Source organism: Eumetopias jubatus, unplaced genomic scaffold (genome assembly GCF_037043125.1).
Source record: "Eumetopias jubatus isolate StellerSeaLion01/CBP00866 unplaced genomic scaffold, mEumJub1_p1.0 scaffold_10, whole genome shotgun sequence".
In the NCBI taxonomy this organism is placed as follows: Eukaryota; Metazoa; Chordata; class Mammalia; order Carnivora; family Otariidae; genus Eumetopias; species Eumetopias jubatus.
The window spans coordinates 119229696-119254334 of NW_028274816.1; the positions used below are offsets into that span (position 1 = coordinate 119229696).

General features: G+C 39.5%; 1 pseudogene; it reads left to right on the plus strand.

Moving 5' to 3' along the window:
- Positions 1-11972: 11972 nt before the first annotated feature.
- On the plus strand, positions 11973-12665 carry LOC114214024 (protein LZIC-like; annotated as a pseudogene).
- The last annotated feature ends 11974 nt before the right edge of the window (positions 12666-24639 follow it).

Here is a 24639-nt window from a genome sequence, read left to right on the forward strand (position 1 = left end):
GGTCAGTCAGTTAAAAGCATGATCGTGTGGCCAACAGACACATGAAAAGATGCTCAACATCACTCATCATCAGGGAAATTCAAATCCAAACTACCATGAGATACCACCTCATACCTGTCAGAATGGCTAGAATCTAAAACATAAGAAACAACAAGTGTTGGTGAGGATGTGGAGGAAAAGGAACCTTCTTACCTATAAAACAAATTTATACACCTATAAAACAAAAGTTTGAGAAGCAACCAGTGACAGAAGACAAGGAATATGGAGTCACCAAAGCCAGGAGAAACTTTCAGGAAGAAGGTAGTGATAAGCTGTTTTAAAGGCTGTTGAGAGGCTGAGGAGGTCACTAGTGACCCCGATAATATCAGTTTTGGTGGCATGGTGCATGGAGATGGTTGATTTGATAAAGGTGGAGGTTGGAGACTATGATGAAGCCAGTGCTTTGCAAAGGTTTAGCTGCGAAGGAAAACAGAGAAGTAGGGTGATAACTAGAGGCAGATGAAAGTTCAAAAGAGGTTTTTCGTTTTTGGTTTTGATGGTTTTAAAGATAGGTGCTAGGGGATGTTTGTAAAGTGTAAGGAATGATCCAGTGAAAAGATGGAAATCAATAATGCAACGGAGAATGGAGACTAGTGGACTGGGGGTGAGATGAGATTCTGTCAGGGAGCATTGGAGGGTTGGAAATGAAGAAATCATATGAAATAATATCCTCTAGAGTGGGAAAATGAACTTAGTAGGAAAATGCGTAACTGCTGAGTAGTGAATGCCCATTCGAGTTGGAGACAATGAATTAAAAAAGAAACCAATCAGCATGATTCAGCTGCTTAGATAAGGGTGTGAAGACATTGCAGTGTTGAACTTAGTCAGGGTTAAAGTTTTTTCAGGTAAATATGATAGAGGGTTATGGCAGAATTCTTTGTGCCTCTTTCCCCCCGATAAAAAAAAGCCCCCTGGAATTGGTGGTTCAACAGAGGTTTAGCATCCTGAGACCTAAGAAGGAAGACCTAGGGATGGCTCTCCTTATTAAGAATAATGCTCTGGGGGCACCTGGGCGGCACAGTTGGTTAAGCCCCTGACTCTTGGTTTCTGCTCAGGTCATGATCTAGGGTTGTAAGATCAAGCCCAGTGTTGGGCTCTGCACTCAGCAGAGTCTGCTTAAGACTCTGTCTCCCTCTGTCCCTCCCCCATTCTCTCTCTCAAATAAATAAATAAATAAATAAATAATCTTTTTTTAAAGATTTTATTTATTCATTGAGGAGAGAGAGAGAAAGCACAAGCAGGGGGAGTGGCAGGCAGAGGGAGAAGCAGGCTCCCCGCTGAGCGGGGAGCCCGATATGGGACTCGATCCTAGGACCCTGGGATCATGACCCGAGCCGAAGGTAGACGCTTAACCGACTGAACCACCCAGGCGTCCCAATAAATAAATCTTTTAAAACAAGAATAATATTCTGGATTATATTCATAATCCATCATGCCTCTGTTCTTTCAGAGTAATGAATTGTATTGAATGTTGAATATATGCTATATACTCTACTTTCATAAGCATATAGTTGATGTTAAACAAGTCTAAGTTTAAATACCTCCCAGCCTTTCCACCTAATAGCTGTGACCTATTCAAATTAACCTGTCTAGAACTCATTTCCTCATCTGTAAAATGAGGATCGTGAGACGTACCCCAGGATTCTTCTGAGAATTAAGCTAGGCTCTTAGGCAATGGTGTATAGTGGAAAGAGCATGAGTGTGGAGTCTCAGAAAGACTTATGGGTGAATCCAGCTGTATCTACCTAATGTGATAATCTTAGACAAGTTATTTCACTGGTCTGTGCCTCAATTTCCTCATTGGTAAAATAGGGATTATAGGATTATAATATCTACCTTGAAGGTTAGGAATAATATGATTGTTCACCACACAGGGCTCAAAATGGTAGAAGTAGGTCAGGATACCATATATATACATTTGCTAATATATAGAAATTATAGTTATTGAATAAAGCATTTGGAATAAAATCTCATAAAAGTAGTGCTTAATAAATATTAGTTCTTTTCTATCTTTCAGACCATTCTCCTAGTTGAGTAGTTCTTGACCCTCACTGCACATTAGAATCCTCCGAGGAACTTAAAAAACAAAACAAAAGATGGGGTGCCTGGATGCCTCAGTTGGTTGAATGTCTGACTCTTGATCTCAGAGTCGTGAGTTCAAGCCCCACAATGGGCTTCACGCTGGGCTGGGAGCCTACTTAAAAAAAAAAAAAGAAAAGAAAAGAAAAAAGAAAAAGAAAACTGGGTTCCAGAAATTCTGGTTTAACTGTTTTAGTGTAGCAGGCCTAAAATTTCTGAAAGGCTTCTCAAGTGATTCTAATTGCAGTGAGGATTAAGAATCACTGCTGGGGTGGGGGGATGGGCAAAATGGATGAAGGCCGGTAGGAGATACAGGCTTCCAGTTATGGAATGAGTAAGTCATAGGAATAAAAGGTACAGCATAAGGAATATAGTCAATGATAGTGTAATAATGTTGTATGGTGACAGATGGTAGATACACTTGTGGTGAGCACAACATAACACATAAACTTGTAGAATCACTGTTTTATACCTGAACTAATGTAACACTGCGTATCAATTGTTTTCAAGAATTTTTTTTTAAATCGTGAGATGTGAAGAATTTGATGAATTAGATTATACAGTCATGATTTAATCAAGTGGATGACATCAGGCCTCATTATGTCTTAAAATATCAGTTCCATTTCTTTCCTCCTTATAGCCCCACACTACATTTTGAACACTTAAAGTAATTGGTATGTATTTGCCAAATTAGTGAACATGGAGAAATAGGAACTCTCATACACTGTGTTAAAAAATATATGTACTTCTGTTAAATGTATTTGTTTTAAAAATGTAAAAATGACTCAGCCACTGTGGAGAAAACATTTGTTGGTTCCACCAAACGTTAAACATAGAATTACTGTGGGGCGCCTGGGTGGCTCAGTCGGTTAAGCGGCTGCCTTCGGCTCAGGTCATGATCCCAGGGTCCTGGGATCGAGCCCCACATCGGGCTCCTTGCTCCGCGGGAAGCCTGCTTCTCCCTCTCCCACTCCCCCTGCTTGTGTTCCTGCTCTCGCTGTGTCTCTCTGTCAAATAAATAAATAAAATCTTAAAAAAACAAAACAAAACATAGAATTACTGTATGACCCAGAAGTTCTACCCCTAAATATAATACCTAAAGTAACTGAAAACAGGTACTCAAATATATAAATGTACATGCATGTTCATAATAGCACTGCTCAAAAATATTAATGAATAAGTTTATTTTTAATGTTTAAAAATCACTGCTAGAATTATCTTTCTGAAGCCCCAATGGGACCATGTTGTTTCTCTGCTTAAAAACCTCTCATAATTCCTCATTTTCTGCTAAATGTAGTCTGAGCTCCTGTAACTTGTATGCCAGGCCCTGAGCAATGATTCTCCATACTCTCAAGAAATATGACACACTCCCATGAATAATTTCAGCTGGGGTTCACCTCCCCCACCCCCCACCCTTTTTACTTACCAGCTATGTGACCTTAGGCCAAGTTATCCTCTCTAAGCTTTAATTTTATCATCTCATTTTGGCTTGGCTTCTTCTGACTCAGAACCTTTGTACATATTTTTCTTTCTTTTTGATATGGCCTCTCTCCTTTTCCTGGCAAACTCCTTGTATTATTCAAAACTCAGTTTTATATCTCCTCTCCTCTGTGAAGCTTACCCTGAATGTCCCCTCTTTGACATAGTCCGTCTTCTTTCCATGAGTTCTCATGCCACTTCGTAAATACCTCTATTTTAGCTCTTTTCCTTTTGTGTTGTAATTATGCTTCCACATCCGTCCCACACCAGACTTTAAGCTTTTTGGGGGATTGGGCCTGTATCTCACTTATTCTCATATTATGTTTGCTTAGCATGGAGCCCGTTTCATAGTAAGAGGCCAATAAATCTTGTTGAGTTAATGAGGTGAAATAAAATAGACAAAGATCCCTGAAATTGCCAACCTTGCGGATTTAGGAAAGGACCTATGTCTTTTGCTTGGTGCTTTGTAATAAATCGGGGCTGAATAAATAAAGCCAAATAGGAACTGTCAGACTTCTATCAATTCTGATCTTGACAATGTCCAGGTGACTCATTAAGGGACCATTTCCTCTTGGGAAAAAAAACAAAACAAAGCAATTTAGAACCATTGTCAATAAAAGTGGCAAGGACATTGAATCATGTTTTGTATAACTGGAATTTCTCCAAAAACCAGTATGGTCTGACTGGTAGACACTCATGGTTTCTCAACTGTAGCAAGTGAGAACACAAAGTCTGGATAGCACTGTAGTGGGAGCTACTTGGGATATCTTGTTTTTTTGAATAGAGTGGTCACTCCATGCCTTAAAATTATGTTTTTGAAAATATTTTTTTCTTCTCCACTCCCCACCTATCATACCCCAAACTTTGTGGTTGTTGTTTTCAGTGGGCTCGGCATGGACTAGGGCCTAGGGATACACAGAAGGATTGGACACGGTCCTTGCTCTCGACTAGCTTCAAGTCTGCTAAGGGTAGAGAGCTATTTTCAGACAAAGCAAGAAGATTATATAGGTACAGTTGTGTAAGTTATAGCAGGTAAGGGAGTAGTCACTCTGTGGTGGCAGGATAGGATGGGCTTTCTGGAAAGTTAGGAAAGGTTTATAGGGGGGAGATAAATTTGGCATACCCTTAAAAAATAAGATGTCAACAAATTAGACAAGACAGGTAAAGTTATTTTAAGTAAGGGGAATATAACAAGTGCAAAGTGGTATGAAAAAATACCTGTTGTGTTTGGGGATCTACTAGTGGTTCAGCAAAGCTGGAAGTGGATAAAAACAGACTCTTGGGATGCCTGGGTGGCTCAGTCCATTAAGCATCTGCCTTCGGCTCAGGTCATGATCCCAGGGTTCTGGGATCGAGTCCTGCACTGGACGCCTTGCTCAGGGGGGAGCCTGCCTCTCCTTCTGCTTGCTGCTCCCCCTTCTTGTGCTCCCTCTCTCTCTGACAAACAAATAAATAAAATCTTAAACAACAAAAAACCAGACTCTTAACAGAAAACAAACTGGTGGTTGCCAGAGGGGGAGTGGGTGGGGGGATGGGTGAATAGGTGAATGGGAGAAGAATACACTACCGCAGTGAGCACTGAGTAACATATAAAGTTGTTGAATCATTATATTGTACACCTGAAACTAATATAACACCATATGTTAATTATACTGGAATAAAAATATAGACGCTTAGTGCAGAGATCTAGTGGTTTGCCAAACAGAAGAAAGTGATCAGCCTCTTACTTTCTAATATTCCTCATCCCATGAACCTCAGTGTAGGGCTACCCTAGGAACCCTTTCATTCCTTACATCTTCACCGAAATTTCATAGTTGGGACCAAAATAAAACAAACACAAGTCTTTTTGCCATTGATACAAAATATATTAAATTGCCCTATTTCTGGATGGAAAGATATATGACCTAAGTTACTTATTGACATGAAGTTATAAATTCTAATAATGAAGGAGTTAATATAAATAATTTGCATGCATTTGTATTGATTAGAAAAAAAAGGTGGAAGCAGATAATGCAGCAAGAGATGGAATTGAATGGTGGGTAAGGACTGGGCTCCATACTCCTTATAGGATACCAAGGAGTTTTGACTTGATCTTGTAGGCACCCAGCCATTAAAGGATGTTAAGCAAGTGATATAAACAGTTTTTAATTTTACAAGATCACTCTAGTAGCAACATGGAAGGGAAGGGAGGCAAGTCTGAAGTCAGAGACCAGAAGGATAGTGCAGTAGTCAGTCTAGTGAGGGGATAAGGCAGTAGCAAAAGGGAAGAGTTTAAAAGAGCAGAACTAAGGCACAATAAGGTGGTAACACTGCTAGAACTCCCTTAGTGATTGGCTGGAGGAGAATGGGGAGAGGGAGAAACCTAAGATAACTCCCATGTCTCAGACCTATGTGACTGGGTGAGAATGGCTTTGTTCGTGGAGACGACGGAGAATACTGCAGGGCTAGGTTTGTGTAAGGACAATATAACCAGTTTAATTTTGAGTAGGCTGCGTTTGAGATTTCCACTCCACACCTGAGTGGAGTTCCTAACGGTCATGTGGAAATGCGAATTATTTGTTTGCAAAGGGAGCTAGAGACTTCTAGGTCACAGCTTCAGGGTCTTAATTAAAATATAAGTTGGGGTGGGGGGAAATAATAAAATAAAATTGGGGAGAGGGTGATGGGACAAAGAGAACAAATCAGCAGCCACTCACACTTAGATGAAAAATCTCACTGTCCCTGAAGCTAAGTTTTCAAATTCTCAAGATTCACCAGTACTATAGTAGGTTAAAGGTCCAAATCAAGGGGGTGTGCCTGGATGGCCCACCTGGTAGAGCATGGACCTCTTGATCTCAGGGTTGTGAGTTCAAGCCCCAAGCTGGGTGTGAAGCCTAGTTAAAAGGAAGGAAGAAAGGGAAAGAAAGAAATCCAAATCAAGTACTATAAGAAATCCAAATTTTTATACTTTTTGTACTTTTTTTTTTGCCATCAAGGGTCAACAGAGTGTACTTTTCAGGCTTTAATATAAGTATAATGCAATGTAAATGTAACCACTCAAATATTCTTGTAATCAGGACAGAATTCAAGTAAATATCACCAGGACCAAAGCTGACCTCACGGTGGCACTCCAGTCTTGTCAGAATAAAGGGTTCTGGAATCATGTTAACTTAACTTGTAAGTGGATGGTCCACATTGAAGTAAAGAGTTGGCATAAACTCTAGGTCCATAGACCCCACCGTGAAACTTCCTGGGGAGGATTTACAGGGGAGGATATGCTTTTCTGGTTTTAAGAATTTATTTATTTGAGGTGATTGAGAGAGAAAGAGGGAGGGGGAGAGAGAGAGAGAGAGAGCGCGAGCGGGGCGGGGGGGGGGGGGGGGGCGAACGCAAAGGGAGAAAGAGACTCCCCACTGAGCAGGGAGCCTGACTCCAGGACCCTGTGATCATGACCTGAGCTGAAGGCAGATGCTTAACAGACTAAGCCACCCAGGCGCCCCTGCTTTTCTGTTTTTTGTTTTGTTTTGTTTTGTTTTTTAAGATTTTATTTATTTTATTTGAGAGAGAGAGAATGAGAGAGAAAGAGAGTACATGAGAGGGGGGAGGGTCAGAAGGAGTTAATATGAATAAATAATTTGCATGCATTTGTATTAATTAAAAAAGACTCCCTGCCAAGCAGGAGTCCCTGCGATGCGGGACTCAATCCCTGGACTCCAGGATCATGACCTGGGCCGAAGGCAGTCACTTAACCAACTGAGCCACCCAGGCGCCCTGCTTTTCTGATTTCAAATCAGCTCTGACCTGAGGCTGGATCAATAATATAGGTCTATAATATACAGAATGTCTCCATCGAAAACAGAAATTCAATCAGGGCTTAAAACTAAGGAAAATAATATTCACATTATTAGTTTTTAATAGCTACCATATATTGGTGCCTATTGTTGGCTGCACATAGTTCTGGGTACTTTTCATATTAGAAGAGCTCATTGAAGTCTCACAACAGTCCTATGAGATTAATAATTATTCTTGTTTTTCTGAAGAAGAAACTGAGGCTCAAAGACATTAAATAGCTTGCATCTGAAATTATATAGGTAGTATACAGCCATGCTGCATTTTGAACCCAATCTGTGTGATTCCCAAACCTGAGCTCTTTAAGCAACGCTGCATTGCTTCATCTTAGTGATGCCAAGATGAAAGCAGTAACAAATGAAACGTGGTTTTCTTTGGGTATAGATGTTTGGCATGAGGTAATTTCAATAATACCGTATTTAAGGAGATATAGTGAGGACCCCTATTGTGAATTTGAAGCCTCATCATGAAACTCTTCCCTGCATATGAGAAACATGAGGATATTCAGAGTCACGTGTATATCCCACAAGGTACTTATTAATTACAAAGAGAAAAACAATAAATTTACAGTAGAGAATCCTTGCGGACACTATGTTAACAAAATCATCAAAGTTTAAATGATAAAGCAAATGTGGTAAAATAACAATATCTGTGCCATAGAGAAATTCTTTTCCTTTTATAGTGGAAAAGAAGAGGGGGGGACAAGGGAGGATTTGTTGACATCAGTCAGCAGTGGAGCGGAGGACTAATTTTTATCTTTGATCTTCATCTGTGAAAGCTCAAATCCCACAAAGGTTTCCAAATGAAACATTTACCTTTCTAAGGGGTAAAGAATTATTGGGGAATCCTAGACTCTATATAAAGGAAGCCTCCCAAAAGAAAGACATAAATAATAAAACTCCAGAATAATATTATTATACTGACCATAGACTACAGAGGTGGGAGTTGGTTGTCCTTCCTTCTACAATGCTTAATCAAGAGTATCAAGTCATATTTATAAGGCATTTTTAAAATGCCTTACAGACTTCAAAGCCATGAAGCTTCTCTGCATCTCTAGGCATTAATGTCCACATTTTGTATATTCTCAGCCTAAGATAATTACCAATCTTCCTATTTTTAAAAGAACTGTTCTTTTAGTGAGAAGGAAATGACATCTGGAGAGCTTTTTGTTCGAAATGTCGGTGTTTGCATGATTTACAGTATAATTAACCAGCCTTGTAGCACCAGCAAACTTGCTCCCCTCACTATTCATCACGTTTCCAGTGACTTCAGGTCATCAACTCTTCTGGGAGGAAATCCTTCCTCCTTAGTGATGTAAAAATATTATGTCATCCCTTTAGATAGAATGTGATCTATCCTTACATACCTATTGTTTTTCAGATCTAAGGGATTTGTTCCTTCCTTATTTTTGACACTACCCTTGGTGCGAAAATCTAATTAAACACACACATACAAAATCTAATACGTACTTAAGAAGAATTTTGTCAGTCAATTGCTTATAATCACCGGAACACATTTATTAAGATATAATTGTGCTGCTTAAAAGGCATAAAAGCCTAGTAGCCCAGAATCTAAAACAAAAATACCTATATGGATAAATACATAATGAACATTATCACAAAAATGACTTTAAATCTCTACATTAAAAACTTCTTAGGTATCTAAAAACTTCAGAAGTGTTTACTTTTGGCCTTGTAATCCTACTTCTAAGAATTCACCCTAAATATACACCTCCAACAATATGGAGAGACATGTGCACAAGGTCAATTATTGCTGCATTGTTTGTATTTGCAAAATATTGGAGACCATCTAAATGCTCATGTAGAAGAGAGTGGTTGAATAAACTCTGGTGCAAGCATGTAACAGAGCTTACACATCTTACACCTCTGTAAGAAAGAAGGAGGTAGATGTCTGCAAACCGATACGGAATGATTTCCAGGGATATACTGTTTAATGAGAAAAGCAAAGAACAAAGGTATACAGTATGCTACCTTTTGTGTAAGAAAAAAAAGGCGGGGGGGGGAGGGAAGTGAGAAAATATGCATGTGCTTGTTTTTTCATCAAAAAGGAAAACAGGAAAGATAAACCAGAGACTAACAAGATAGGTTATTTACAGGAGGTGGGTGGGAATGTGTTTGGAAGTGTGACGGGGTGGGGGGGCGGGGGGTGGGTACTGAGCAGAAGATGGAAAGTGACATTTCTCCTGAATATTACTTTTTGGGTTTTTTTTTAACTTTTTTTTTTTATTCAGCATCTTTTTTTAAAATTAATTTTATTTTATTATGTTATGTCAGTCACCATACATTACATCATCAGTTTTTGACGTAGTGTTCCATGATTCATTGTTTGTATATAACACCCAGGGCTCCATGCAATACGTGCCCTCCTTAATACCCATCACCGGGCTAACGCATCCCCCACCCCCCTTTTTTTAAACATTCTTAAAAAAGATTTCATTTATTTATCTGACAGAGAGAGAGAGAGAGAGAGAGAGCACAAGCAGGGGGAGCGGCAGGCAGAGCGAGAAGTAGACTCCTCGATGAGCAAGGAGCCCGATGCGGGACTCGATCCCATCTGGGATCATGACCTAAGCTGAAGGCAGATGCTTAACAGACTGAGCCACCCAGGTGCCCCCTGAATATTACTTTTTGTATGGTTCTCTCTTTTAGAGCCATGTTAATGATTCATATATTAAAAAAAAAAAAGAAACACATATACACACACAAATAGGGGAAAATCCTAATAATGGAATATGAACAAATCAACCTAAGTTTCAAATGAATTATATAATCACACTGAAATGCAGGTGTGGTGGGAGGGAAGGGAAACTAACTCAAGCCAAATAACTTGAGAATATAATTTTTTAAAAACTATATACTCTCAGACTAAAGAAAAAATGAACTATAAAACCAACAATGGTTGGCTTTTGTCTTTGTTTTGTTTGTTTTTGGTAACAATTCTAAAACTACTTTCTGTGTATTCTGGGATAGGGTAAATAAGTAAAAATATTATGGACAAAGGGATTCAAATTTCTCACCGAGAGAAAAGAGTTACAAATAGGGGAAGAGAGAAGAGTAGAATATATCCTATAGTACTGGATTAGAGTTGGACAAGACAGTATGAACTCATGGCTTTTAATATAGATAGATATGGATGTGTGTATATATGTATATAATTTTTTAGCCCTGTCCCTGAGAAAGCTCTGAAGGAATGATACCCCAGGAGCAATAAACACACCTAGCACCCAGAACATGGTTTCTAAATTCCATTTGCTACTGAAAGGAACCAGGGCTCCTTGGAGAATTGGCTGGTTCCAGAGCTAGAGCTGGGAAAGAATAAGATGAACGTCATATGATGCCTCATAGTAAGCTACTAAGTTAGAAAGTGCTCAAAGGATGGTGGGACATGTCGAAATGATAAAGAGCCATACTGAAAGGTCTCCTACCAGCCAAATCTGGGACAATTAAGCATAAAAATAAAAAATGATAGTAATGTATTATAACCCATGGAATAAAATAAAAATATGTAAACACATAAATAAATAAGAAATGTGGGACAAGGGAAAATAAGCCTTTACAGTAGAATGTCAGCTAATAAATGTAGAAGGAATGATGGATGAGAAACAGGATATTTACATAGTCACAAAGTATGTTCTCACAAGATATTTATTAATTACAAAGAGAAAAGTAGTAAATTTTATAGTGGTAAAATATGAATGGGAAATCTTGGTGAGAGGTATACAGTAATATTTTTGTACTGTTTTTACAACTTTTCTGTAAGTTTGGAATTACATAAAAATTAAAAAGAAATTGTAATTAAAGCACTTCCAAGGAATTTCCTAAGCTACAGCAAGACAAAAACCATCATCAACGTATAGTGAGTTGATTCTGCCTGCCTCCTTAGCAGAATAGCTTATGGGAAGCCATCACTTGGGGAGAAGGGAGTGGTGGGAGGTCAAAAACCTTATTACATGTTTCCTTGAACAAATTTTAAAAAAATATTTTGGTTTTTTTTAGATTTTATTTTTTTTAAGTAGCCTCTCCCTACACCTAATGTGGGGCTCAGAATTACAGCCCCAAGATCAAGAGTTGCATGCTCTACTGATTGAGCCAGCCAGGCGTCCCTAAAAATATTTGGTTGAAAAGGTGTAAACCTGTTGGAAAAGAGTTTTTGATAGCAACTTTTAAAACTCCCTGTTAGGTACCAGGGACAAATTCTGTTTCTAGTTGTTAAATAAACAGTTGGATGAAGATTTCAATCCCAGGAGACCTAAAAATCAAAGAAATCAAACAATAAAGAAATGGAGTCATTTCTGTTCTCTTCCCAGATAGTAAATTTAAATAGAAATTTATGAGCATTATGGCAGTTATAAAGTCTTAATGTGACTGATGCATAGACATACTCCAAAACTGTTTTTTCTTTTTCTATTACATAGAAATAAGTATAAGATCGTTGAAAAGAACTGTCCTGGGGAGAGGGGACACTGAGGGCCTGAGGAGCCAACTGCACCTCCAAGTGGTTTGAACTTTGAGCTTCTTGTAGTCCTGATGAACAGTTTTAGTTTCCTCAGGTTTATGACACTTGAAACTTCAACGGTTGAAGGTTTATGCACTTTGGGACCAGTCAACACTGCAGAGTTCAAAGTACTAAGAGACAAGAGATCAAAATGGCTTCCAGAGGAAAGACAGAGACAAGCAAATTAAAGCAGAATTTAGAAGAACAGTTGGATAGAGTAATGCAGCAATTACAAGATTTGGAGGAATGCAGAGAGGAACTTGATACAGATGACTATGAAGAAACCACAAAAGGAAACTCTGGAGCAACTAAGTGAATTTAATGATTCACTGAAGAAAATTATGCCCGGAAATATGACTTTGGTAGATGAGCTAAGTTGAATGCAACTGGCTAACCAGGCAGCTATCAGCCAGGCCTTTCAAACCCCGGAGGTCATCAGATTACTTGCAAAGAAACAACCACGTCAGCTTCGGACAAGGTTAGTAGAGATGGATAGAGATCTCATGGTGGAAAAGCTGGAAAGAGGCCTCTACACTCAACAGAAAGTGGAGATACTAACAGCTCTCAGGACACTTGGAGAGAAGCTGACTGCAGATGACAAGACCTTCTTGTCAGCAGATGCAGGTGCTCTACTCAGCCAGTTTGAGAAAGTCTCTACAGACCTTGGCTCTGGAGACAAGGTTCCTGCATTGGCAAGCTCTGAGGCTGAAAAAACAAAAAAGTGACATGGTGTGGAAGCTTGGCACATGGAGCACATTCTTGCTGTAAATGGCCATTTGTCTTCTAGGGATTTTGAATCATTGCAAAGAAATCAAGAGATTCTTGAAATGCATTGATAACCTAAGAAAAGGTGACAGAAAAATATACTTGTGGCTTCTGGTTATACTCTTCATCATTATGCTTTGTGTAGGGCTGCCTGCCTGAGTGATCCTAGACTTGCTGGGATGAGGGACCCGTTGGGCCTTATTCATTATGTCTTGTGGGTTTGAGAGAGAACAGAAAACAGTTTCTCTGCTTGTTTTTATTAAGCCTCCTTGTTGTTTTTGTTTGTTTGTTTTAAGTCTCCTTATTTTTTGTTTTTCTTTTTTTTTAAGATTTTATTTATTTGAGAGAGAGAGCGAGAGCACAAGCAGGCGGAGGGTCAGAGGGAGAGGGAGAAGCAGGCTCCCCACTGAGCAGGAAGCCCGATGTGGGGCTTGATCCCAGGACCCTGAGATCATGACCTGAGCCGAAGGCAGACGCTTAACCAACTGAGCCACCCAGGTGCCCCAAGCCTCCTTGTTTTTAAGTGCTGATAATAAATGAGAAAATGTGAACTAAACAAACAAACAAACAAAACCATCCTGATAACCTGGTAATGAGGTGATAATAGTACTCTCGTCACAACTTGCCAGATACTATTCTTTTTTTTTTTTTAAGATTTTAATTTTTTAAGTAATCTCTACATCCAATGTGGGGTTTGAACTCACGACCCTGAGATCAAGAGTTGCATGCTCTACCAACTAAGCCAGCCTGGCACCCCCACCAGATACTATGCTAAATATTGTTCATATATTAATCCATTTAATCTTACTGCAACCCTGTGTAGTAGACACTATTATTAGACTCAGTTTACGATTGAGAAAACCAAGGTTCTCAAACTTTCTTGATTAACTGTGGTCTTAGTGTCTCCGTAATTTTTTCATGGTAACTCACACCAAAAGAAATACTTAATAATTCCATTCATTAAGTTGTTAGATCCAAATACCTTTTTTTTTTTTTTTTTTGAGAGAGAGAGCATGTGCGAGCAGGGGAAGGGGTAGAGGGAGAGGCAGAGAGAATCTTAACCGGGCTCCACACTCAGCGAGGAGCCCGATGCGGGCTCAGGACCTTGATCTCAGGACCCTGATCTCAGAACACTGAGATCATGACCTGAGCTGAAATCAGGAGCTGGATGGTCAACCAACTGAGCAAGCCAGCTGCCCTGTTAGATCCAAATATCTTAACATAGATTTATGATTTCACAATTTAGTAGTCATTAAAAATAGAAACTGAAGGAGCAAATAGTATTCATATTTCATTTTTAAGTAATCAAATTATTTCCTAATGGGATACGTGAGCCTGTTGGGTGCTGTACAACTTTAAAGCTCAGATTAGATGCTGCCACACTCATTTCCTGCACCATACTGATATTCATGCAGTACTTGATTTCATCAGAGCAACTGCAGGAAACCCAACTTTGCAAAGATATGACATCATCAAAACCATGATCAACCTCATACTAGAAGGTTACATAATTTCTTTTTTTTTAAGATTTTATTTTTAAATGCTGGGCACCCCTTTTTTTAACTTTCTTTTTTTTTTTTTAAAGAAGCTCATATAATTTCTTTCTTTTTTTTTTTTTTAGATTTATTTATTGGGGCACCCTGGGTGGCTCAGTCAATTAAGCATCTGCCTTCGGCTCAGGTCATGATCCCTACATCACGCTCCCTGCTCAGGGGGAAACCTGCTTCTCCCTCTCTCTCTGCCTGCCCCCTCCCCCCCCCCCCCCCGCTTGTGCTCTATTTCTCTCTCTGTCTCTGTCAAATAAATAAAATCTTTAAAAATTTTTATCCATTTATTTGAGAGAGAGAGAGCAGGGGCAGGGGAGAGAGAGTCTTAAGCAGACTCTGTGCTGAGCGCAGAGCCCAACGTGGGGCTCAATCTCACAACCCCAAGATCAGGACCTGAACCAAAGCCAAGAGTTGGACCTCCATCAGACTGCACCACCCAGGCACCTCCCCAAAAGTTCACATAATTTCTAACAGATGTTGAGTATCACTGTGATAACCTTAAAAATTTAAAATATTCTGTTTCTAATAAAGGCCACATATGAAAAACCCCAGTAAATATCACACTCAGTGGGGAAAAACTGAGAGCTTTCCCCCTAAGAAGAGGAACAAGACAAGGATGTCCACTCTCACCACTTTTATTCAACACAGAAGTCCTAGCCACAGCAATCAGACAACAAAAATAAATAAAAGGCATCCAAATTGGAAAGGATGAAGTAAAATTTTCACTATGTGCAGATGACGTGATACTATACATAGAAAACCCTGAAAGACTCCACCAAAAAGCTACTAGAAGTGATAAGTGAAATCAGTAAAGTCATAGGCTATAAAATCAATGTACAGAAATCTGTGGCATTTCTGTACACTAATAATGAAGCAGCAGAGAGAGAAATTAAGAAAACAATCCCATTTACATTTGCACCAAAAATAATAAGATACCTAGGTATAAACCTAACCAAAGAGGTGAAAGACCTGTATTCTGAAAACTATAAAACATTGGTGAGAAAAAACTGAAGATGACACAAAGAAATGGAAAGCTATTCCATACTAATGGATTGGAAGAACACATATTGTTAAAATGTCTATACTACCCAAAGCAATCTACAGATTTAATGCAATCCCTATCAGAATACCAATAGCATTTTTCCACAGAACTAGAACAAACAATCCTAAAATTTGTATGGAACCACAAAAGACCCTGAATAGCCAAAGCAATTTTGAAAAAGAAAAGCAAAGCCAGAGGTATCACAATTCCAGATTTCAAGTAATATTGCAAAGCTGTAGTAATCAGAACAGTATGGTACTGGCACAAAAATAGACACATAGATCAATGGAATGAAATAGAAAACCCAGAAATAAACCCACAATTATACGATCAATTAATCTTTGACAAAGCAGGAAAGAATATCCAATGGGAAAAGACAGTCTCTTCAACAAATGGTGCTGGGAAAACTGATCAGCTACATGCAAAAGAATGGAACTAGACCACTCTCTTACACCATGCACAAAAATAAACTCAAAATGGATTAAAGACCTACATGTGAGACCTGAAACCATAAAAATCCTAGAAGAGAGCACAGGCAGTAATGTCTCTGATATTGGCCGTAGCAGCCTTTTTCTAGATGTGTCTCCTGAGGCAAGGGAAATAAAAGCAAAAATAAACTACTGGGACTACATCAAAAGAAAAATTTCTGCACAGTGAAGGAAACCATCAACAAAACTAAAAGGCAACCTATGGAATGGGAGAAGATATTTGCAAATGACATATCCAATAAAAGATTAGTATCTAAAATACATAAAGAACTTATACAACTCAACACCTCCAAAACAAATAATCCAATTAAAAAATGGGCAGAAGACATGAACAGACATTTCTCCAAAGACATCCAGAAGGCCAACAGACACTTGAAAAGATATTCAACATCACTCATTATCAGGGAAATGCAAATCAAAACCACAGTGAGATATCACCTCACACCTGTCAGAATGGCTAAAATCAAAAACACAAGAAACGAGTGTTGGTGAGGATGTGGAGAAAAGGAACCCTCTTGCACTGTTGGTGGGAATGCAAACTGGTGCAGCCACTGTGGAAAGTAGTATGGGGGTTCCTCGAAAAATTAAAATAGAATCACCTACCCTAAAATCCTGTAATCACACTACTGAGTATTTATCCCCAAAATATAAAAACATTAATTCAAAGAAATACATACACCTCTATGTTTGCAGGAGCATTATTTACAATAGCCAAAGTATGGGAGCAGCTCAAGTGTACATCGATAGATGAATGGAGAATGGATAAAGACGATGGGATATAGAGAGAGAATAGAATATTATTCAGCCATGAAAAAGAATGAAATCTTGACATTTGCGACAACAGGGATGGAGCTAGAGAATATAATGCTAAGTGAAATGAGTCAGTCAGAGAAAGACGAATACCATATGATTTCACTCATATGTGGAATTTAAGAAACAAAACAAACAAGCGAAGGGGGGAAAAAAGAGAGAGAGAGAGAGAGACAAACCAAGAAACAGACTCTTAACTATAGAGAAGAAACTGATGATTACCAGAGGGGAGGTGGGTAGGGGGATGGGTGAAATAGGTGATGGGAATTAAGGAGTGTACTTGTCATGATGAGCACTGGCTGATCTATGGAATTATTGAATTGCTATATTGTACACTGGAAACAAATATAACAGTGTATGTTAACTATATTGGAATTAGAAAAATAAAAATAAATAAATAAAATATTCTATGTTGCCCCATAGGCTTGCTGCTATGGCACCCTGTGGTACCTTGGGACCCAGTTTGAGAACTGCGGATCTAACACAGAATCATTTTCAGTTTGAGGGATAAAACTCTTGGGGAAAAATAAAATTCAGATTATCATATTTGATATTACTTAATTTGTGTGAATGTTAACAAATTGCATAAAAGTATTTTTATTCATTTATTTATGTTTTTAAAAAAGACTTTATTTATTTGTTTATTTATTTTAGAGAAAGAGAGCCTATGTGAGCAAGAGGAGGGGCAGAAGGAGCGAGAGGGGGAGAGAAGAAGACTCTGTGCTGAGCTTGGAGCCCGACACAGGGCTTGATATCAGGACCCTGAGATCATGACCCGAGCCAAAATTAAGAGTTGGACGCCTAACTGACTGAGCCACCCAGGTGCCCCAAAAGTTAGCATTTTTAAAATCTTGCTCTCCATGTATCTTTTATTTGTTTGTTTCCTTGGATCTTTTATTTTTTAATTTTTTTAAAGATTTTTTATTTATTTATTTGAGAAAGAAAGAGAGAGAGAGAATGAGCAGGGGAAGGGGCGGAGGGAGAGGGAGAAGCAGACTCCCTGCTGAGCCTGATAACAGGGCTTGATTCCAGGACCCTGGCATCATGACCTGAGCCGAAGGCAGACACTTAACCAACTGGGCCACCCAGGCGCCCCTCTATGTATCTTTTAAATGTATGTCTCTAATTTTGTTTTGTCTAATTGCTTTGGGACAGACTCCTATTTTGCAGATGACCAAACAGAAAGACACTCATCTGGAATGAACAATGAAATGTTACACCTTATTGGTCAAAGGTGAATCATTGCATTTAAGGAGTGGGAAGCAAGGATAGTCCTTGATAAACACTTCAGCTGATAATATATTTTCAGCTGATATATATATTTTAAAAAAACTTTATGCCATCAAGTGCATAGGTGAACTCTAGGAAATTTGCAAATTTAGCTGAACTGCTCTTTTAAGCAAATTTATTATTGAAAATGTTAATGTTCTAAACCAGTATACGAGGGGCTTGTTTGTTTTACAAAAGAATATTATTTGAGACTCCTTGGTGCATTTTTTTTAAGAGAGGGAGAGGGGTGGGGCAGAGGGGGAGGGAGAGGAAGAGAATCTTAAGCTGACGGCAGGGCTTGTTCTCACAACCCTGAGATCATGACCTGAGCCAAAATCAAGAGTCAGACACTTACCCAACTGAGCCACCCAGGCACCCTGACATTCCGTGGTGCATTTAAAGTATGATGTGGTTCCCTGAACTTAAGATGTAGTCTAACTTTTTTGAGCACATTATTATAGAAAATATCTTGTTTACATTGCATTTTGAGTTTTGTCTTCAGGAAGATAGGAAGCAAAACAGTCATCTAATTGTGTACAAAGGAAAAATGAGGCACAGAGAGAAGTGAGTTTAGCATCACACAGTAAGAAATTAGAAGGCATCACCTACTCATCTGGGTTATAAAAAATCATGTATGGCATGTTAGTCTCTAACCATCATAGTTCTTTTCACAATAAGGTGATGATATACAACAATCAATAAAATTAAAAATGCCCGTTTTTTTTTACAATGATTTTGCATTAAACTTAGTGTATGTGGTTTTTGCTCAAGAATTTAAGTCTCGATTCTACTGACTATGCTGACGTAGTCAAAATAATGCCAGTCTATGGTATTCCGTGAGCGATTTGATTGACATAGGCTTAATGACAGTTGAGGGGAAATGCTCACTGCTAGTTTACTCCTAGGGCCATGATTAAGGGTTTACTTTGATTAGTGTGACATCAGCATCTATTAATAGCATGAAGAACCAAGGAAGTTTTGCTTCACTCGGCCATCATCATCTTGATGGCAGATTGACCCAACAAACCCGAGGTTCCCAGAGCGTTGAGGAAAACAACTCTGAAGCATCTTTGCAAAGCTACTCTGCAGTCGAGACTGAAATCTTCCTTTGGGGACTCTGTTATTCTAATTCTGGGGGAATTACAGAGCATTGCCTTCCACAGCCAGTTAGCTGCATGTTGCTCTTTTCTTTTCACTGTTCAGACTGAGTACCTGGGATTCTTTAGGATAGAAATATAAAGGCATTTCCCTGGGTCCTTGGGAAAAGCAGGGAAATCTAAGATAATCCCAATGGAGAAGTGGTCTTTTATAGATCTGAACGCTAGACCTATTGTTGTTCAGGAATTGTCTTCAGGACTGTGAGCCATAGTTCCCTATCCAAAGTTTCATTTAAATGTCATGATGAATTGGTTGCAAAAAGAGGATGGGGAGGAATGTGAAAGGGTTTGTATAACAAAGAACCATAAATCATCTCTGGTGCAGTGGGCCCCCTATCATTCAGCCCGTGGGCTTCTTGTCAGAGGAGCTACAGGGAGAAAGAGAAGAGGAATAGGGTCTTCCCATTGCGGGGCGGCAGCATCCCCCAAACCAGGAGAGCCGCTTACTCCCAGCCAAATCCTTCCCAAGGTTATTCATTTGTTCACTTAGGGAATGAATGATAGGGACAAGGAAATCTCCATCGAGTAGTACGTACTATAGTGTAAGGCACCATGCTAGATGCTATTGGGGTGAGAGGAGGAAGGCATTAGGGGAGTAGTACCGAGATGAGTAAGATACAGGACCTGCCTTAGTATTTCTTAGACATGCCTATGGCAAGGACTCTGTCCACCCCTTCAGCATAAACACCAGGACATAATCAGGGTATGCCTCGCTTTATGAAACAGACAGATTTCTGAACCTTACTGGCATTAAAGTGAATTTCCATCCAGCGATTCTCCTCTACATTCTCCATAAAGCCGTCCATGTTCCTCCCGGTTGGATTTAGTTTCCTCCTCCCTCACATTCCTGTCTTCCTCTGTCTGCGTACATACCATATCTTCGTCAGCAGGCCTTTTTGGAGGCAACCATCCTAGGGCGGAAAGTAGAAAGAGTCTGGGCCTGGAGCCAAATGGGCTCAAAACAGAAACCCAGCTCCACGACTTATCAGCCGCATGCAATCTGGATTAGTTTCTCAACCTCTCTAAGCCTCAGTTTCCTCCTCTGTAAAATGGGAATAAAAATAGTTCCTATGTTCAGAACTTGGTGACGATGAAACAAGATACGGTATGTCGGTGTTTAGGAAAGTGCCTGGAATATAATAAGACGCATTCAGGAGTTGTTAGTCCTTACTGTCAGGTGCTTCACAGGTGAGGAAACCGAAGCTCATAAAGCTTAAATAACTTAGCTACATTATAACCGGGAGGAAGTATGGCGCTGCTCTCATGTTCCTTTCCCGCCATTTACAATTTATACAACCCTGAACAAATAATTTCATTTTTCTTAGTCTTTATTTCTTTATTTGTACAGTGAAGACAATGATGGCTCATAACATCTGCCCCACTGCTTATATGATGAGGATTAAAGGAGATGATGGAAGTGATGTGATTGGTACATGGGATGCTCTCAGAAAACTGGAAGCCACTATTTTTACCAAAAGTCACCCAGTCGACAAGTGGCAGGACCTGGATTTAAATGCAGTGGGTCTGAGTCCCCCAAACTTGGCCTTTTCTAATAAACTCACCACAAGCTCCCTTGCTCTCTGAGCTAGAATTCTAAAGAATTAGCAGATGCAATGAACACTTAGAAGGCTTCTCTCAAGTGCAATAAAATTAGTTCATTTTCCTCTTTTGATGACTGCTTTACCTTATTTCACAAATAGGTATTCACACACCCATAATCATGAACTAGTCTTTCCTGTCTTAATCAACTATAGATATGTTTTATATAAATATATATATATGTATATACACACAGAAATTACATATATATAGTCCCCCAACCTCATAGAAGAATAGCCAACATCTCAAAGGAACATACTGCTGACTTCCCAACTCACAGAAATCTTCAAAAACACTTGCCTTGGAAAGAAAGCATCATCCCAGGGAAAGCATTACAGGGACTCTCTTGCGAGGAGGCCTAGGATTAAAACTCAAGCGTGTGGAATGAAATCCAAGCGAATAGGAAAAGCAAGAGCTTGCCTTCTTCCTCCCAGCAAGCCCTGCCTTGTAATACTGCCCCTCCCCGCCCCCAGGAGAGGCGAGAGCCCAGCCTAGGGTCAAGGAGTGGTGACCAGGTTAGCAACAAGGGCAACAGAGGGAGGAGACAAAGGAACAGCAAGTGGAAACGGCTGGCTGAATGCCTGAGCATGTTTCTTTGCTGAAAGAGAATGGCCCAACAACTGGCTCAAACTGGGAGAGAGGAGGGTGGAGGGGAAGAGGGCAGCTAATGGATGGGGTGGCCCAGCAGGGGTCAGAGGTCATGAGGGCAGTCAGTGAACTAATTGGCCACTCTGTGCATATTCACTTTCTGCTTCTAGCCTACAGCTGGGCCTTGAGAGAAAGCCCTGGGGTTGAAGGGGCTTTATTTATCCCCCAAGATTTGAAGCTGACTGGTGAAAGGCAACTGAAACTGAAAAGTGAGATCAGGACCCTCTTTTTTTTTTTTCTCCAGGATCAGTTGACCAGGAACAGCCTTCTGCAAAGGAAAATGCTAGACTCCACTTCATTTGATCACTCATTCATTCATTCGTGTATCCCTTCCTCCTAATCTCTATATGTCAACTAGAGGCCCTAGGACACATTCCAGATGGGAAAGGATTGTAGACACCTATAGCTTAGAACACAGATTATCAGAGTGAGGCCCGGCTTTAGGGACCATCTGATACTCCTCTCGTGTTTCATGCTTAAGGAAATGGGGAGAGCAGTTTGCTCAGGCTCACAGAGAGGTAGCAGAAGGGGGAGCAGTGCCCCAGCCTTCTCACTCTGTTCAGCCATTTTTCTATCACACTCTTCTCAGAAACACGTTAACTTTGAAAACTTGTACAGACAGGTAGGGCTAACAGCTCAGCCTCTGGCCAGACAGCCTGGGCTGGAATGCTAGCAACCAGTGCTGGGGCCTTCAAATAGTTACTTAACCTTTCAAAGCGTCAATCTGCTCATCTGTAGACAAACAGGGTTGTTATGTGGATTAAATGAGGCAAGTGCATGTAAAGCAAGCATGTGCTTCAATTAAATGTTAACTATTACTATTACCACTGCTATGACTTCAGAGCCAGGGATAGACTGGGCTTACGATGATAAGCATGTAGCAGAATGCACACCAAGCCTGTCTTCCCATGGGCAACCCATTCCAACATGAATATCCTCATTCCTCCTCAGTTAAGAGACCTCGTGAGGATCAAGAGGGAAACAGGGGAGTCCTGTCTGAACTTTCTGCAGACAGAGCTGTCCAAATTTGGAACCAGCTGACTTGCGATGAGTCAATACATGCAAAGGGCTGAGAACAGCGCCAGGCACATGGACAGCACTCACTCAAGTTCGCTAGTTGTTATTACTGGTATTGTTATCGGGGATGTGGGAGCTCTTTGTCATCGCACATTCAAGCATAAGACTGGCTTACCCGTGGTCAGGAATGCTGTCAGGGAGCTTCACAGATGGGAAGGAGGGTTGGCCAAGATGAGGTCTGAGCTTTGTGAATTTTCTTTGTCGCTTTTTTGCCTACCTCTTCCCAGAGTTCTGAAGCAGACCATCACTCTGGTACCATTACATGCGGATTCTGGAGCAGGTAAAAAGATGAAAATATAAAAGACGTGGACCATTTATAAACATGGGCTCTCCAACCCCACCTGGGACTTTACATTAGGGACATGTGGGATCACTGAGTTGAGACCATGAACTTCAACCCAAGATTTATTTATTTTCCTTTTTTAAAAATTTAAATTCAATTAATTAACATATAATGTATTATTGGTTTCAGAGGTAGGGGTCAGTGATTCATCAGTCTTATATAATACCCAGTGCTCATTACATCACGTGCCCTCCTTAATGTCCAGCACCCAGATACCCCATCCCCCACCCCACCCCACCCCCCGCCCCTCCAGCAACCCTCAGTTTTTCCTGTGATTAAGAGTCTCTTATGGTTTATCTCCCTCTCTGGTTTTGTCTTATTTTTCCCTCCCTTCCCTTATGATCCTGTGTTTTGTTTCTTAAATTCCACATATGAGTGAGATCATATGATAATTGTCTTTCTCTGGTTGACTTATTTTGCTTAGCATAATACCCTCTAGTTCCATCCACGTCATTACAAACGGCAAACTTTCATTTTTTGATGGCTGAGTAGTATTCCATTGGTTCAACCCCAAATTTAACTTTGAAGCTCCCTTTTGTCACCTGTTTTTTCCACTTCATTCATTCATTCATCCATCATTGAAGTATAATTTATAGACAATAAAATGAGAGATCTTAAGTATTCAGCTCAGTGAGTTTTGATAATTACATACACTCATGTAACTTCCACTCAGAGCAACGTTGAGAACAGTTCTATCGCCCTCTTTGTCCTTTCCAGGCAATCCCTTAATCCTTCTCTTTCCTCTAGGCAATTCTGGACTTCTAACACCCTTGATTAATCTTGCCTGTTGTTGGATTCCACACATTTTTGTATCTGGCTCCTTTTCTTAAACATATTTTTGATATTTATTCACATTGTTCACGTATTAGTTGTTCATTCCTTTTTATTGAAATATACTTCATTGTGTGACTATACCACAACTTATCTATTTTCCTAGGATGGACATTTAGTTTATTTCCAGTTTTTGGCAGCTATGATTATTCTTATATATTTTCCTGAGCCTCATTGCATTTATATTTTAATTATGAAATAGATACAGAACAGTTCAGAGAATATTACAAGTACTCATGTTAACTACCCATATTTAATAAAAGTTAATTTTGCCATATCCAGTTCGTTTTTGAAGAAAGTCTATAGATTTAGTTGAAACCTACTCTGTATCCCTCCCCATTCCTATTCTCCTCTCATATTTCAGCAGTATCCACTTTTCTGAAGTTGGTTTGAATTCATTCTGTGGTTTTATGTATTTAAGAATATGTCTGATCTGTTTTCATCCAATATGGTGGACACTTGGTGGGCCCTTTCCATCCAGAAGGCCATGTCTTACTTCTGGGAAATTTTTCTTGGATTATTTATCTGAGAATTTCCTCTCTTATGTTTTCTCTGCTTTCTCTGGAATTCCTATAATTCAGATGTTGGACCTACTGCATTGGTCTTATTTTATTTTCTCTCCTATGTTTGTTTGTGTTTTTTTCCTCTTTGTCTTTTATTCATCTTTCTGGGAATCTTCTCAGCTTTATCTTCCAATCCATTTATTAAGTTTTCCATTGAAGTTATCATCTATATTTTAAGTTTCTTTTTTTATTTTAAATTTCTAACATTTTTAAAATTCCCTGAATGTTCATTTTAAAGTTTCCTGCATCTTGTTTTATGGATGTAGTAATATCTACTCTTACCTCTCTAAGAATAATAATTATAGTCTTTTTATTATTTGTTTAGATTTTTTGTATATTTGTTTTTAGTTTTCTTTTCCTGCTTAGAACCTGTTTTCTCCAGAGTGCTTTTTCCTGTTTGTTGGTTTTGGTCTTTATTGTTCATGTTAGAGGTCTTCTTTAGGAGTCTGGTGATCCCTGGATGCTCACTAATATTTGAACATGGGGCACTAAAAAACTGAAAGTTCTGACTTTGAGATTATGGTGCTCACGTACCTGGCTGGGCCATGTGCCTGGGGGAA